The sequence below is a fragment of the Anomaloglossus baeobatrachus genome, chromosome 1, assembly GCF_048569485.1.
Source record: "Anomaloglossus baeobatrachus isolate aAnoBae1 chromosome 1, aAnoBae1.hap1, whole genome shotgun sequence".
Classification (NCBI taxonomy): Eukaryota; Metazoa; Chordata; class Amphibia; order Anura; family Aromobatidae; genus Anomaloglossus; species Anomaloglossus baeobatrachus.
The window spans coordinates 158726014-158743776 of NC_134353.1; the positions used below are offsets into that span (position 1 = coordinate 158726014).

A 17763-nucleotide genomic window follows, 5' to 3' on the forward strand; every position below is an offset into this window, starting at 1 on the left:
ATAATCCAAATTGATATTCATGTATAAGACACACATAAGGCAATTATACCAAAAAAGAAGAAACCGAACTAAAAAGGTCACTGAATATTATATCTTTATTAATACACGATTAAAAAATGCACACATAATAAAAAAACACAGCTATTGACTGGAAAAGGGGCGTCAAAAAACCTGCATGGCATATATGGATCATATACAAAATAATACAATATATAATGAGGCAAAGGGGTTAAAGCCCCGTCACACTAAGCAACATCGCTAGCAACATCGCTGCTAACGAACAACTTTTGTGACGTAGCAGCGATGTTGCTAGCGATGTTGCTGTGTGTGACATCCAGCAACAACCTGGCCCCTGCTGTGAGGTCGTTGGTTGTTGCTGAATGTCCTGGGTCATTTTTTAGTTGTTGCTGTCCTGCTGTGAAGCACAGATCGCTGTGTGTGACAGCGAGACAGCAACAACTAAATGTGCAGGCAGCAGGAGCCGGCTTCTGCAGAGGCTGGTAACCAATGTAAACATCGGGTAACCAAGAAGCCCTGTCCTTGGTTACCCGATATTTACCTTCGATACCAGCCTCCGCCGCTCTCACTGCCTGTGCTGCCGGCTCCTGCTCTGTGCACATGTAGCTAGCTGCAGGACACATCGGGTTAATTAACCTGATGTGTGCTGTAAGTAGGAGAGCAGGGAGCCAGCGCTAAGCATTGTGCGCTGCTCCCTGCTCTGTGCACATGTAGCTGCAGCACACATCGGGTAATTAACCCGATGTGTGCTGTAGCTAGGAGAGCAAGGAGCCAGCGCTAAGCATTGTGCGCTGCTCCCTGCTCTGTGCACATGTAGCTGCAGCACACATCGGGTAATTAACCCGATGTGTGCTGTAGCTAGGAGAGCAAGGAGCCAGCGCTAAGCATTGTGCGCTGCTCCCTGCTCTGTGCACATGTAGCTGCAGCACACATCGGGTAATTAACCCGATGTGTGCTGTAACTAGGAGAGCAGGGAGCCAGCGCTCAGTGTGCGCTGCTCCCTGCTCTCTGCACGTGTAGCTCCGTGCGGTGGTAACCAAGGTAAATATCGGGTTGGTTACCGATATTTACCTTAGTTACCAAGCGCAGCATCTTCCACGCGGTGCTGGGGGCTGGTCACTGGTTGCTGGTGAGCTCACCAGCAACTCGTGTAGCCACGCTCCAGCGATCCCTGCCAGGTCAGGTTGCTGGTGGGATCGCTGGAGCGTCGCAGTGTGACAGCTGACCAGCAACCTCCTAGCAACTTACCAGCGATCCCTATCGTTGTTGGGATCGCTGGTAAGTTGCTTAGTGTGACGGTACCTTTAGTGTGGAGGATTCAATGGATGAATAAATAAATAGAAAAACACAATACACAAATAAAGTGTCAAGTGCTAAAGTATTAGAGTAAAAATCAGCTGATGATTCAGCTGATAATAACCAGCAGGGTGACCATCATGGTGAAAATCCACAAGACACTAAACCAGAAGCCTCAAAAAGCAGGTAAGATTCAGAGAGGAGACGGCTCAAGACAGTGTCAACCAGTAGGAGAGAACATATAATTGAAAAAGTGTCAGAATCGGCACAGAGTAACACTAAATAGTGGTATAATGATATATTCACCTAATAGGTAACAGAGCACGGCCTCCTCCAGGTAATGTGACGCCTACCCCGACGCGCGCACGTTTCGTTGCGTCTTCTTCAAGGACCCCTGAAGAAGACGCAACGAAACGTGCGCGCGTCGTGGTAGATGTCGCATTACCTTGAGGAGGCCGTGCTCTGTTACCTATTAGGTGAATATATCATTATACCACTATTTAGTGTTACTCTGTGCCGATTCTGACACTTTTTCAATTATATGTTCTCTCCTACTGGTTGACACTGTTTTGAGCCGTCTACTCTCTGAATCTTACCTGCTTTTTGAGGCTTCTGGTTTAGTGTCTTCTGGATTTTCACCATGATGGTCACCCTGCTGGTTATTATCAGCTGAATCATCAGCCGATTTTTACTCTAATACTTTAGCACTTGACACTTTATTTGTGTATTGTGTTTTTCTATTTATTTATTCATCCATTGAATCCTCCACACTAACCTCTTTGCCTCATTATATATTGTACTATTTTGTATATGATCCATATATGCCATGCAGGTTTTTTGACGCCCCTTTTGCAGTCATTAGCTGTGTTTTTTATTATGTGTGCATTTTTTTAATCATGTATTAATAAAGATATAATATTCAGTGACCTTTTTAGTTCTTCTTTTTTGGTATAGTATATATAATCCCGAATGGTCCTATTGATCCTATATCCCCACACTTTGAGATTATATTTATTGATTTTCATATTTAACATCTAATATTTATTAGTGGCTTTGTGTGGTATGGATTTTATCCTCTAACTATTGGTGTTACACATAAGGCAATGTAATTTTCATTTTTTTATTTGTAAAACTGACTTAATTTATAAATTATAAAACACAAACTAAAATAATCATTGAAAGGTGAGATGATAAAGTGAAAATCAAAGTAACTAAATACTGTTTCCTACTATTCTTAATTTCAATCACATTGGATGGCGATCTGGACACTTTATATAATAGAGCCTTCTTATGTGGCCCATCAGCTTTTATGGCCCCCAGAAACAAAGATCAGTGTGTGTCCTACATAGGCACCTCTTTACCTTTACTGATATGGCCTTTGTTGCTTTGATCTATCAATTGTTTGTTACATACTGATGTATAATTAAAGGAAATCTATCACGCGGTTTTTATTATGATATTGAGAACAGCATGATGTTTAGAGAGAGACCCTTAATCCAGCAATGTATCACCTACTGGGCTACTTGCTGCACTTTTGATAAAACAACTCTTTTATCTACTGCAGATCTATCAGTTTTCTGAATGCTGATCCCTCTATGACCCCCATCTACACCACTGATTGGCAACTTACAGTGTACACAGTTCATAAGCAGAAAACTGCTAATCAACACTGTGTGTTGGGTAACCCAGAGCAGGAGAACTACATGTCATGAAACAACTCTTATAATCTCCTATTGATAAAACACTGATACTATCAAAATGAGAATCAGGTAATTGGCTCTTACAATATGCTGCTCTGAGATTACTTACTAAATACCCACTGACAAATCTAATATATAAAGCTGAGTGTATGTCTGCTAAAGGAATCCGCACCATCACATTTACAATTACGAAATTTTGCACAGTGACTCAGGGAATGTCATAGACTATGTTTGGGCGGGAAAATTTAAACCCGCTCTTTACAGTTACTCTCCAAAAATCCTGCCTCTATTAAACTGAATGGAGGTGGGAGCTACAGGCTATTAATAGCAACTGTCAGTGGTTGAAATAAAAAAAAAACTGTTAGTATAAGAAGCTTGTGAGGTAATATGATGTCGGTGGTGAGACGTTTAGAGAGAGACAGAAAGAGACAGATAGACAGAGACAGACAGGGAAAGAGACAGAGAGATAGAGACAGAGAGACAGATGTGGAAAGAGACAGACAGAGACAGACGGGCAAAGAGACAGATGGGCAAAGAGACAGACAGAGACAGATGAGCAAAGAGACAGATGGGCAAAGAGACAGACGGGCAAAGAGACAGACCGGGCAAAGAGACAGACCGGGCAAAGAGACAGAAAGGCAAAGAGACAGACTGGGCAAAAAGACAGAATGGACAAAGAGACAGCCCTGGAAAGAGACAGCCCTGGAAAGAGACAGACTGGGAGAAGAGACGACCTGGAAAGAGACAGACCTGAAAAGAGACAGATGGGCAAAGAGACAACCCGACAAAGAGACAGCCCAGCAAAGAGACAGCCGGGCAAAGAGACAGCCGGGCAAAGAGACAGCTGGAAAGACATACACATAGAGACAGACACAGAGGTAGAGAGAGACAGACAGATACAGAGATGGAGATAGATAGACTGATACAAATACAGACAGAGAGATAGAAACAGACAGAGACATAGACACAGACAGACAAGGAAAGAGACAGACAGAGAGACAGACAGACAGTGACACACAGACAGAGACTGGGAGAGAGACAGAGAGACAGTTACTATCCCGGGCAATGCTCGGGTACTACAGCTAGTTCTCTATAAAACTAAAAAAAGAAAATTATAATCTCCTGAAATAACATCTTTCCATATCCACAGAACAAAGAAAACACTCTCAACCAAGTTGTAGCAATTTACTACATAGTTGTCACGGTTCCTCTGTGAGGAGCATTTTGCATTTGGGATTCTTTTGTCATGGTTCCGCTGCGCGGAGCATTTTGCATTTAGGATGCTTTTGTCACAGCTCCACTATTTGGAGCATTTTGCATTTGAAAATGCTATGCTATGTGTCTTATGCACTTGCTGACATGTTGTTTTTCAGCACTAAGGTCTACACTGGTTTTCGGAGGTGACTTCACACATGCACCTTGTTCTTGGTGATTGCTCTTTCTATACTGGGTTTGCTCTGTCTGAACTTTCCCAGTCATGCTTCCTGTTTGCTCAGTGTGCTCTTGGCTCTTGTCTTATGTAAGTGTTCTGATTTTGGCTTCTGACCTTGGACCTCTTCCTGACCACATCTCTGTCTGCTCCCTAAACCTTATACATTACTTCCCGACTTTTTACCTCGGACCTCTTCCTGACCACATCCCTGCCTGCTCCCTGAACCTTATACATTACTTCCCGACTTTTAACCTCGGACCTTTTCCTGACCACGTCTCTGTTTGCTCACTGAACTTTATATGTTACCTCCCAGCTTCTGACCTCAGACCTCTTCCTGACCACGTCTCTGTATGTGCCCTGAATCTTATACATTACCTCTTGGTTTATGATCCTGGCTTGTCTGACTACCCTTCTATTCATACTGCTCGTAGTGTCTAGCATCACAATAGTACTATTTAATTTCAATAGTGTGAAAAGGTTGTGTCAAGATGAAGCCATAGTGCTAAGACCCATTTATATTATCATCATCATTATCATATCCCCGTGCAAATAAAAACTTTATTGGGACAAACAAGTGTATAAATGATTTTGCATTCTACAATGTAGATTAAATATCAGTATATTAGGCTCAAAAATTGAGTGTTCCATTACGATTTAGCCAACTAAATGATTCCTATTAGGTCTAATAATAATAATAATAATAATAATAATAATAATAAATATTAAAACTCTGCTGTATATTATTATTACAGTATGTTAGTTACAAATATAGTGTGTGAATAAAGGCTGAACCTTTCCCATATCGCGGTAGATGACCACTCACTTTCCTTGTGTAACAGACTGTGCAATCTTTACTCCCACTTAAAAGGACTGACAGCAAAGTTAAGTGAACTCTGGTGACTTGAGTGAAAAGTTAATACTATGTCATTGCACAAATCTGAGTAAGAAAAGAAACTTTGTGCTAATAAATGGCATTTAGAAGAACAAAGATTACGGAATAACTCATGTGTGTGGATAGAGGAGGACAGGCCGGCTTAACCTTTCCATGCAGTCAGCTACTGTATGTTATGTAGTTGCAGTTGTGGATGGAGACAATCTTTTACAGAAGCACAAGCACAGTTTATGCTGATTATTTTTTTCCTATTGTCCTACTCTTTGGTCCTTTAGAACCTTATTAAACAAAGCTAGTATTCATGCAGTACAAGTCCTTTATAAGATGTCTCTTCTTAGGGACCTTTAATATTTCACACGCTAATTAGAAACAAATGACAAATCTTTCAGTACATATGGCCTTCTATTGTTATAAACATATAAATATAGTTCCATAGCTGACCAGATCTAAATCTAAACTCCCAATTTACTGCCTGTTAGACTTTAGCCTCAAAACCACCTGGCGATTTTCCATTTTTCGTTTTCATTTTTTCCTCCCCTTATTCCAAGAGCCATAACGTTTTAATTTTTCCCTTCTATATAGCCATATGGGGTCTTGTTTTATCCAGGGATGAGTTGTACTTTTGAATGACACCATTCCTTCTGCCCCATATTGTATTGGAAAACAGGAAAAAAATCCAAATGCGGTGAAATTGCGTAAAAAGTGCAATTCCGCAATGTTTTTTTTTTTTTATTTACCATGTTTATTATATGGCAAAACTGACCTGGTGATATGATTTCCCAGGTCAGTATACGTTTGTAGATACCAAACATGTATAGTTTTACTTTTCTGTAAATGGTGAAAAAATTTCAGAAGTTTGCAAAAAAAAAAAAAAAGAGTTACGCTTTCGTCGTTATTTTCCGAGAACCGTAGTGTTCTCACTTTTTGAGGTCTGGGGCTTATTTTTTTGTGTCTTGAGCTGACGTTTTTAATTACACTATTTTTGGGTTGATGTAATGTTTTTATCACCTTAATTATTTTCTTTGCCAATCAGATTAGTTGATTTAAAATTTGATATAATGGGCATTTCCGAATGCGGCGATACCAAATATGTGTACCTTTATTATTTTTTTATTTTTTATTTGCAATGGGGCAATATGGAGGGTAATTTAAACTTTCAGGGTTATTTTTTATAGTTTTTATAACTTTTTTTTTATACATTTTTTATTGATTTTATTAATTCCCTTAGGGGACTTAAAGCCTAGACTGTCCGATCGCTTCTGCTGATCACAGGGATGCTTCAGCAACACTTTGATCAGCAGAAATGCTGATCTTCTGTGAGTTCTTTTCTGTCGGAATTCACAGGAAGCACGTCATAATAACCCATTGGTACCACACGATCGTGTCACGGGAGTGCCGATGGCAGCGAGGAATGTTAAGATTCCCGTCGCAATGCATGAGATCTTGTTGTTAGAGTTTGACAATGTGATCTAACGGGTTATCAGGCTCGGGTGGATCTCCAATCTCCCTGACTGCTAGCTGCACATGTCAGCTGATCAAATCAGCCGCCATGTGCGGGTACTAACACACATGTGTACATCAATAGACGTGAAGGAGTTAATATTTGATTCAAGATCTTGTTGATCATGGCTGTTGTAAAAGATGAGCTGAGAAATTGTTTGCATAAACGTCCATAGATATCTATGGCAGTGCAATAGAAAATTACTAAACTGGTAGTGCACATGTCCATCTACTGTTCCATTCAGCTGGGACATTAAGGATACCCTATCTCTGGATTGGTGGGTATCCTGCGGTCGTACCTCCACCAATCAGCAAATTATGTCTGTTTACAATCAACCTCACCACTGGGACCCCTAAAAATCCCCAGAAAAGGGTCCTGAACCCCTCAAACATCCTAATTACAAGACCACAAAAATGAGGAGTGATAATTAAGTAGTTGTAAAGCATGAGCCCTATCACGTATTCACATTTTTACAGGGCTGGTGAAAATAAATGAGCACTGTATTTCGTGGTCTCCATTAGTTCCATAAATTCCATAGATTTTGACAGAGTACATGTTGTACTGACACGCTATCTAAAATCCTCCTCGTTGGGGTTGTGTAGTCAGGAAGAACAAGAAGTTTGAGATCCCCATTCTAGAGACAAAATGGCTCCCAATGGTGGGTCCTTTAGCAATCAGGAATTTATCACATTTCATATGGTTACCTACATATATTTCTTTGAGGTGGGGTATGACAGTAATTTATTATTGTGTGAGAAGGTGATTAAAGAGACCAAAGGTCCATTTGTCAAATTACCGATGAACAAACAGTGGTATAAAAAAATATTTTGAGTATCAGCGGATATCTCCATCTGAAATGTCATTGGGGAGCAGTTTTATTTCTTCAGTAGGCAGTATTATGCCTTCCTTACAATGGTGGTCCTGAAGGAATTGTACTGGGCACACATAGGTACTGTCAATTTAATTTCACTATGAGGGCTGTTTGTTTTTACTGATTTCTCAATCAATGATGAATTTAAAGTATACACAATCCATTTAGATGAGAAATAATTTTATCATTTATCTTCTACTTGTTCCTTTACACTCACTAATTATTGTTATAATCATTTGGAAATGATAATTATCCAATGTGAAAGGGCATTAACTAAAGAGAACTTGTACTGGGATGAACTTTATACAATGCTTAGGTTTATATGGTATCATTGGTGAGGAATAACTCATCCAGGAACTCAACTATTACGGGAATGTTTTCCACGCACAATCTGACAACATCACATGCGGTTTTTATGATTGTAATAAAATATTTGATAACAGGTGAACATCTGAGTATGGTCACTCTTCAATTTATCTTGTCTGGCTCCTGGTCAGACTAGCTCCGCTCCCTACAACACCACATAATATGGAGCAATATTAGCTTCTGGCACCCAGGGTTAGTGTAAGTGTTTCATTCTTTGCACTCCTTGAAAGAAAATAAGACTGACGGGAAGCCATGGGGGTTAAAAAAGGGATTCTACCGGAGAAAAAGGAAATAAAGGCAGCCCTACTGGTGAGGAAGAAGACATCTAACACAATACTAAAATAAATCGAATGACACATACAATAAACTATAAAAAATATACACTCATTCATTACATTTACTAAAGTAAAAAAAATAAACTTAAATGCCCTCAATTATAATTTAATTTGCGTTATAGTTTAATAGTGAATTTGATAAAATGTATCAACATTTTAAAGTATTGTACAAAATAAATAATAATAATAATAATAATAATAATAATAATAAATCTGACCAGCTTTGCATCTTTTGTACTAATCCTCTTTACTTGATCATTGAAATAAAATAGGAATAAAGAGCATGCTACGCATACAGAGCTATCTATAGAAGAAAGAGCAGATGTTCTCAGATTTTGCCACAGCTGTAAAATCCAATTCTGAACTGTTGGAACAATTTTCCTACTGGGAAGGAAACTACATGAAAAAGAACATATTTAGGTTATCTGTGCTGCTTTTACTTGCTGAACAGAGCCTGCTCGGCAACTTTATTTATTCTACAAAAATCAATATGCCTTAAATTAAAATATCTATAAAATGGTCTAAAAATTGTAAGCTGGTGTGTAGAATACTCTTCATGATTGCACAGCCATCACAGCACAATGCAAAAGTAAGATTTGTCCTAAATGCATGTTGTCATCTCTCCATAAAATACAGAAGTTCTGACACATCGCCAGTTATCAAAGTAACAGACCATCCACAAACATAGCACAATACACATATCAGTACAATGCCATAAATCCATGCTTTTTTTCTTAGTTATAATTCAGATTCGGGTTAGGGCAACTCAATATCTTATGTCTTAATGGGGTTAAATTATTAACCTTTAATTAATCATGTGGCATCCATTCAAACCGAAGCGAATTTTCACCACATTTCTGCAAGTATGGAAGGTAGGTGTCATGATCCTAATTGGCGGTGCTCTGCTCTCCTGCAGAGCCGATGCCTTGTTTTTGTGTTATGCTCCTGTGGACGGGTTGTTTCCGGCCTCGGGACCTCTGTTGGTTTTGGGAGGGGCCTGTTCACTGGAGCCTCGTTCCGGGTGACTGCTCTGATTTATTTAGGAGCAACCCCACCCGGAATGCCGCCGGTGATAGTTCCTGTATTGCAGTTGCGTCTCTGATTCACATGACTGTCCTGATATTATAACCACTACCCTTAACCTAAGTACCCTTCTCCACTCGTTCCCTTGAGTCTGACTCGACTCCCAGGCTTCCCTGACCTCCAAGTCATACCCTGACCTTAACTCCGCTCTCTCCTCATGTACCTGATATGACCTCCTGGCTTCAGGACCTTTGGCTCATACCCTGACCTCAGCCCCACTATTAGAGTTGAGCGCGGTTCGTGGTTCGTGGTTCTCCAGTTCTAGGCTCGAGTGATTTTGGGGCATGTTCTAGATCGAACTAGAACTCGAGCTTTTTGCAAAAGCTCGATAGTTCTAGAAACGTTCGAGAACGGTTCTAGCAGCAAAAAACAAGCTAAATCATAGCTTGGTTTCTGCTGTAATAGTGTAAGTCACTCTGTGAATCACACTATTATCACATTTCAGTGTATAGTGTGCGTGAACAGCGCCTTCAGATGACTGCTGTTTGTATAATGGCGATCGCCATTTTTTTTTTTTTTTTTCTTGTCTTCCTTCCCTAAGCGCGCGCGTCTTGTGGGGCGGGCCAGCATGTCAGCCAATCCCAGACACACACACAGCTAAGTGGACTTTGAGCCAGAGAAGCAACGGCATGTGTGATAGGATGTCCATGTCACATGTCCCTGCATTATAAAACCGGACATTTTCTTCCAGGACGTCATTATCTGCCTTCTGCATCTTTGGTGTCAGACATCACTGTCGCAGCTCCGTCCTCCTGAGTCCTATAGCCGATACAGCTGTATGCGCTGCATACACAGCGTTAGACAGCTTAGGGAGAGCACTTTATAGCAGTCCTTTTAAGGGCTCAAACCGGCAGGGTCAGAGAGCCATAGGTGACAGGTCCTGCAAACAGCAACAGCGTCTGTGTAGCCAAGGTCAGGGATTTCCTCCCTGCATTTCACCATTAGGAGGGAATAGAAAGGCAGGCTTCCATTCCTCTACCCAGAGCACCACAATCCTGCCACTGTACCCTCTTGTCCTCTGCACACTCCAACTCATTATAACTAAGCCATTATACTAGCAAACAGTCAGTGTACCTAGTGGCATCCTAAACGTGGCTATTGGACTTTGCTATAGTCCCACTAGTGCAAAGACATTTGCAGAGCACGTCTGCCTGCATTGCACACTCCAACTTTTTTAAACTAAGCCATTTTCCTAGCAAACACTCAGTGTACCTAGTGGCATCCTAAACGTGGCTATTGGACTTTGCTATAGTCCCACTAGTGCAAAGACATTTGCAGAGCACGTCTGCCTGCATTGCACACTCCAACTTTTTTAAACTAAGCCATTTTACTAGCAAACACTCAGTGTACCTAGTAGCATCCTAAACGTGGCTATTGGACTTTGCTATAGTCCCACTAGTGCAAAGACATTTGCAGAGCACGTCTGCCTGCATTGCACACTCCAACTCATTATAACTAAGCCATTAGACTAGCAAACACTCAGTGTACCTAGTGGCATCCTAAACGTGGCTATTGGACTTTGCTATAGTCCCACTAGTGCAAAGACATTTGCAGAGCACGTCTGCCTGCATTGCACACTCCAACTTTTTTAAACTAAGCCATTTTACTAGCAAACACTCAGTGTACCTAGTAGCATTCTAAACGGGGCTATTGGACTTTGCTATAGTCCCACTAGTGCAAAGACATTTGCAGAGCACGTCTGCCTGCATTGCACACTCCAACTCATTATAACTAAGCCATTAGACTAGCAAACACTCAGTGTACCTAGTGGCATCCTAAACGTGGCTATTGGAGTTTGCTATAGTCCCACTAGTGCAAAGACATTTGCAGAGCACGTCTGCCTGCATTGCACACTCCAACTTTTTTAAACTAAGCCATTTTACTAGCAAACACTCAGTGTACCTAGTGGCATCCTAAACGTGGCTATTGGACTTTGCTATAGTCCCACTAGTGCAAAGACATTTGCAGAGCACGTCTGCCTGCATTGCACACTCCAACTTTTTTAAACTAAGCCATTTTACTAGCAAACACTCAGTGTACCTAGTGGCATCCTAAATGTGGCTATTGGACTTTGCTATAGTCCCACTAGTGCAAAGACATTTGCAGAGCACGTCTGCCTGCATTGCACACTCCAACTTTTTTAAACTAAGCCATTTTACTAGCAAACACTCAGTGTACCTAGTGGCATCCTAAACGTGGCTATTGGACTTTGCTATAGTCCCACTAGTGCAAAGACATTTGCAGAGCACGTCTGCCTGCATTGCACACTCCAACTTTTTTAAACTAAGGCATTTTACTAGCAAACACTCAGTGTACCTAGTGGCATCCTAAACGTGGCTATTGGACTTTGCTATAGTCCCACTAGTGCAAAGACATTTGCAGAGCATGTCTGCCTGCATTGCACACTCCAACTTTTTTAAACTCAGCCATTATACTAGCAAACACTCAGTGTACCTAGTGGCATCCTAAACGTGGCTATTGGACTTTGCTATAGTCCCACTAGTGCAAAGACATTTGCAGAGCACGTCTGCCTGCATTGCACACTCCAACTCATTATAACTAAGCCATTTTACTAGCAAACACTCAGTGTACCTAGTGGCATCCTAAACGTGGCTATTGGACTTTGCTATAGTCCCACTAGTGCAAAGACATTTGCAGAGCACGTCTGCCTGCATTGCACACTCCAACTTTTTTAAACTAAGGCATTTTACTAGCAAACACTCAGTGTACCTAGTGGCATCCTAAACGTGGCTATTGGACTTTGCTATAGTCCCACTAGTGCAAAGACATTTGCAGAGCATGTCTGCCTGCATTGCACACTCCAACTTTTTTAAACTCAGCCATTATACTAGCAAACACTCAGTGTACCTAATTGTATCCTAAACGTGGCTATTGTACTTTTGTCAATTCACAGTATTGGAACGATATTTGCAGCACGTCTGCCTGCATTGCACACTCAAACTTCTTTTAACTCAGCCATTATACTAGCAATCACGCACTGTACCTAGTTGTATCCTAAACGTGGCTATTGTACTTTTGTCTATTCACAGTATTGGAACGTTATTTGCAGCACGTCTGCCTGCATTGCACACTCTAACTTTTTTTAACTCAGCCATTATACTAGCAAACACTCACTGTACCTAGTTGTATCCTAAACGTGGCTATTGTACTTTTGTCAATTCACAGTATTGGAACGATATTTGCAGCACGTCTGCCTGCATTGCACACTCTAACTTTTTTAAACTCAGCCATTATACTAGCAAACACTCAGCTCAGTGTACCTAATTGTATCCTAAACGTGGCTATTGTACTTTTGTCTATTCACAGTATTGGAACGTTATTTGCAGCACGTCTGCCTGCATTGCACACTCCAACTTTTTTAAACTAAGGCATTTTACTAGCAAACACTCAGTGTACCTAGTGGCATCCTAAACGTGGCTATTGGACTTTGCTATAGTCCCACTAGTGCAAAGACATTTGCAGAGCACGTCTGCCTGCATTGCATACTCCAACTTTTTTAAACTAAGGCATTTTACTAGCAAACACTCAGTGTACCTAGTGGCATCCTAAACGTGGCTATTGTACTTTTGTCTATTCACACTATTGTAAACATATTTGCAGCATGTCTGCCTGCATTGCACACTCAAACTTTTTTAAACTCAGCCATTATACTAGCAAACACTCAGTGTACCTAGTTGTATCCTAAACGTGGCTATTGTACTTTTGTCAATTCACAGTATTGGAACGATATTTGCAGCACGTCTGCCTGCATTGCACACTCAAACTTTTTTAAACTCAGCCATTATACTAGCAAACACTCAGTGTACCTAATTGTATCCTAAACGTGGCTATTGTACTTTTGTCTATTCACACTACTGCAAATCTATGTGCAGCACCTCTGCATGACAACCTCCTGCTCTGTTTTTAATAAGCTATAATGATAGCACAAAATACTGCCATTTAGTGGCATCATAGAACTGGCTGTTGTATTCCATTAGTGCCCCACTGGTGCCAAGCTATTTCTAGCACCTCTACATCACACCCTCATGCACATTTTGATACGCTAATGTTATAGCAAACTCATGGAATTCATTGATGCATTTCATAATTCGGAGGGATAGAAAGTCAGGCTTCCTTTAGCTTTTCCTTCTGTTCATAGACAGCATCTCCAAGACAAATTTCCCCTCCACGTCTAAGTGTGGAGAGTCAGCTAGTGCGCATGCGTTTGCCGATGTACCCCAGCTGCAGCATAATTATAGTGTTTCGCGTAGTGAGTATGCTCAGCCTGACTGTGTTATTCCTGACGCTAAGTCTTCTTTTCGGGATACAGCGCATGCTCCCACACTAAGTGTGAAAAGCCTCTTTGCACAGGTGCTTGCATTCCGTGCCGGGTCTAAGTCCTGTTTTGTGCCTAGACACCATGCTAAAGCTGATAGTCTTTTTTCAGAGACTGTATTTCATGCTTCTGAGCATGCTCAGGCACTTCCTGCATCAGAGACTAGGTCCGGTAATGAACTGTTTGGCCCTGGCCCTGATGTGGGGGTCCCATATAGACCACAGGGCATCAGGTGTCCTCCCAAATGGCTTGCAGAGGCCCACACCTATGACTTGTCACCGCATTATTGATGGTCAGACGATGACTGGTGAGGTGTTTGGGTCATGGCAGCCATGAGGTCATAATTGAAGTTGCGTTTCCAAATAGGACGCTAGTTATGCCACTGATGACGTGTCACTCTACTTTTGTCTCCAGGAGGTGCATTGTGGTTCACTCTGGTTTGGGGCGGACCCAGGTTATAAAAGGGGCTGGAGCCAACAAGGAGGTGCGCAGTCTTCTATTATGCTCCGAAAGAGCACACCTCCATGTGTTGAACCCATTGCGGCTTTAGGCCAGAGGTAGGCAGGGATAGGGTGGTGGATGCAGGCCACCACCACAGTTGGTAACGCAGAACGGTTAAGACCAGCTCCTGTCCTAACAGTCCTGCTTGTGCAGCCCAGTGGCATTAACAGGCCTGCTGCTGCTGATGCGCCTGCTGTCCACAGGTGTGGCCCCTACGCACATGGTCAGCGTACTCAATGGCCCCTGTGTTGTTAACAGGGAGTTCCTGGGCTGGGTGGGCATGTGGACCCTGTGACGCTAACAGGGCTCACAGTCTCCAGATCCAAATGGCGTCTAACTCGGTTCAGGCTACTATTAGTTTCATAGCCACACAGCTCTGTATCCTCCACCAAACCTTCAAGTTGCCAACCTCTCCTTTTCCAACTGGGAGCACGGTGGACACTGACTGCTGATGGGGATATATACCTTTCTCTTTCTTTTCTTATTAATTTTCGTTATATAGCGGTCACAGATTATATACCACTTTATCCAAATCTGCCAGTCCCACTGTAACAGATGTTGTTTCTTCAGCAAATGTTACAGTTGCTTAACCACCAAATCCACGGACCAAAACTTTTTTCCCCTTTCCAACACACCTGTTCCCCTTTCCAACAGCATCTGTCCTTTTTCAACTCATTTTGGGATATGACCAAAAGTGCAACTGTGCAGGGACACCGTACTCAACGCCATCTCAGCACAGCAGCCATCCCTCGGTCCCTCCCATGTGGACAAGTAAAAGACCATTTCCTCCTATCCATGACAAAGCGTTGAGATTCACTCTGTGCAGCACTGGTGTTTAGTGGAAAAGTAGATCTAAGATTGCGTACCACATTCTGCAGATACTCCTGTATACGTGCGTCTATTTCTATGGCAGGAATTAGTTCGCCAAATTTTGTCTTGTACCGGGGATCTAACAGTGTGGCAACCCAGTATTCAGGATTACTTCAAATTCATACAATCCGAGGGTTATGTAGGTAGTGCAGCAAGAAGGCGCTCATGTGTCTTGTGCATCCAGGAGGACCAAGTCCTTGGTGTGTTGGTGGCAGAGAGGTGAGAATCGTGCCTCCTTCCTCTGCCCTCTCCCCACTACCTCGCACAACCGAAATGTGAGCAAGCTCTCACTCATCTGCTGAGTCTTCCATGCCCATCGCCAGTTCGTCCTCCATTTCTTCATGGGCTCCTGCACTTTCATCAACACTTTTTGCTGATACTATGCGCCCTTGTTAATCCCTCTCCCTCACCATGACTGCCGCATAGGTGCCGCTGACCATCTGGACCTCGTAGATCTTGTTATCCCTTCCGCATATGACTCCTCCTGTACTTCCTCCCCTTCCTCTTGTCCCAACACCTGACTCCGAATAATAATTACAGTGTGCTCCATCATGTAGATGACCAGAATTGTCACGCTGAGAATGACATTGCCAGTGCTAAACATCTTCGTCGACATTTGTGAACTGTGTAGCAGGGTGCATAGGTCCTTGATCTGACACCACTCCAGCAGCGTGATCTGCACCACCTCTTGATCAAGTTATCCCAGGCTATATGTCATACCGTATTTCAGCAGGGCTCTGCGGTGCTGCCACACACGCTGCAACATGTGCAGATTCCAATTCCTGCGTGTCGGAACATCGCATTTCCGGCGTTTAACTGCCAGACCCTAAGACTTCCGGAGTGATGAAAGTTGTGGAGCTGCTGTGTGCGCACGATGGAAGTGAGCACATAGCGAGCGTGCACGCTGCACAAGGCCATGTAGGCCGTGATGGTGTTTTAAAAATTGCTGGAGAATCAGATTCAACACTGAGCCATACAAGGCACGTGTGTCACATTGCCCTGAGGATGGCCCGCAGCCAGGTTTGCATCATTGACGCACACGGCTGTTAAGTCACCAACGGAGTCCGCTCCGGCAATTTGTACTCCAGTCGCCAGGTGACAACGTGTTCCTTTCATGCATAGTGCTGATGATGGGAGAGGAGTCGATGCCAGCGGCGCAGGTGGACGCAGGTTATGCTCACCCACTGGGCTGCATTACCTTGACAGATGCAGAATCTCTGGCTGAATGTAGCTGGTGGGTATCTCACAGATGAAATACCATCATTCACCTACAACCAATGGGAAGACACCACACCCTTTTTTATGCCCATCCTGTCTGCAGACCACTGCCAGACATAGCTATGACCTCTGGTTACTTTTACCCCCAGTTCAGTTTTATGATTTTGTGTGCTTGTTACCTGACTACTTTTCCTGCTTGCTGTTTATGTACCTTGTTGGCCGATCCGCATTTCACCTCTGCTTGTTTTCTGATTAAGTCATGGCCGTCCCATTCTGTTCCTGTTCCTCAATTAATGTTTTGACCCTGCCTGACTACTATTCTCTGGAATAGCGGTGTGACTCACATTTCCCATACATTTCAAAGTAAAACTTTGACCGCCTGATGGCATTGAGCTCTGCTGCCAGCATAGTAAGGAGGTGTGTGGTAGTCCTTGTGCGCAGTTGCAAGGAAGGGTGGCCTGACCACACAGGGTTTGCGCCAAGGTGGAGGACCCACACGAGGTTGAAGAGGCAGAAGCAGTGTATTAACTTCTACATACAGAACAAGGATTGAAACAACTCGTGGGGACGGCAAGACTTGTACAGCAGACCCTTCTCCATCTCTCACCATAGTTTGCCAGTGCCCAGTCAGCGACATGTAACGTCCCTATCCATGCTTACTGGTCCAAGTATCGGTGGTGAAATGCACCTGTTCACACACAGAGTTTCTCAAGGAAGCGGTGATGTTGTGTGCGACATGCTGGTGTAGCGCAGGCACACCTTTCTTAGAGAAGTAGTGGCGACTGGGCATCTGGTACTGGGGCACAGTGACAGACATAAGGTCTCTAAAATCCTGTGTGTCCACCATGCGGAAAGGCAGCATTTCCGTAGCCAAGAGCTTACAGAGGGATAAAGTCAACCTCTTAGCTTTGTCATGGGTCGCAGGAAATGGCCTTTTATTTGTCCACATCTGAGGGACAGAGATCTGGCTGCTGTCTGTAGACGGTGTTGAGTAGGGTGTCCCTGGAAAAATGCAGGTTTGTGAGGAAAGTGCAGGCGGAGACATGATGTTGCCTTCATCTTGCCTTCAGATCTGTTCATCTTGTATCATTTTTAAAAAACACAGCAAGCAAGGGTTACTCCAAGCGGAGTCTACCTTTTTTCCAAAAATTGGGCACACAGACACCCCATCAGTGGCAGCACTTGTGCCATAGCTGCAAACAGGATGTTTTGATTTGCATCAAGCACATTCAAAAATACGCCATAATTAACCGTCCCCAGCATGACACCGGGGTAGGTAGATAAAGTCTTTGCTGAACCATGACTTGGTCATCTTGTCTCCTTTTAAAAACAATGTAAGCAAGG

General features: G+C 42.8%; 1 protein-coding gene across 16 annotated transcripts in view; it reads right to left on the reverse strand.

Moving 5' to 3' along the window:
* Positions 1-17763, reverse strand: part of TENM3 (teneurin transmembrane protein 3) — a 1857795-nt gene that overhangs the window by 1510099 nt on the left and 329933 nt on the right. The window lies entirely within an intron of this gene.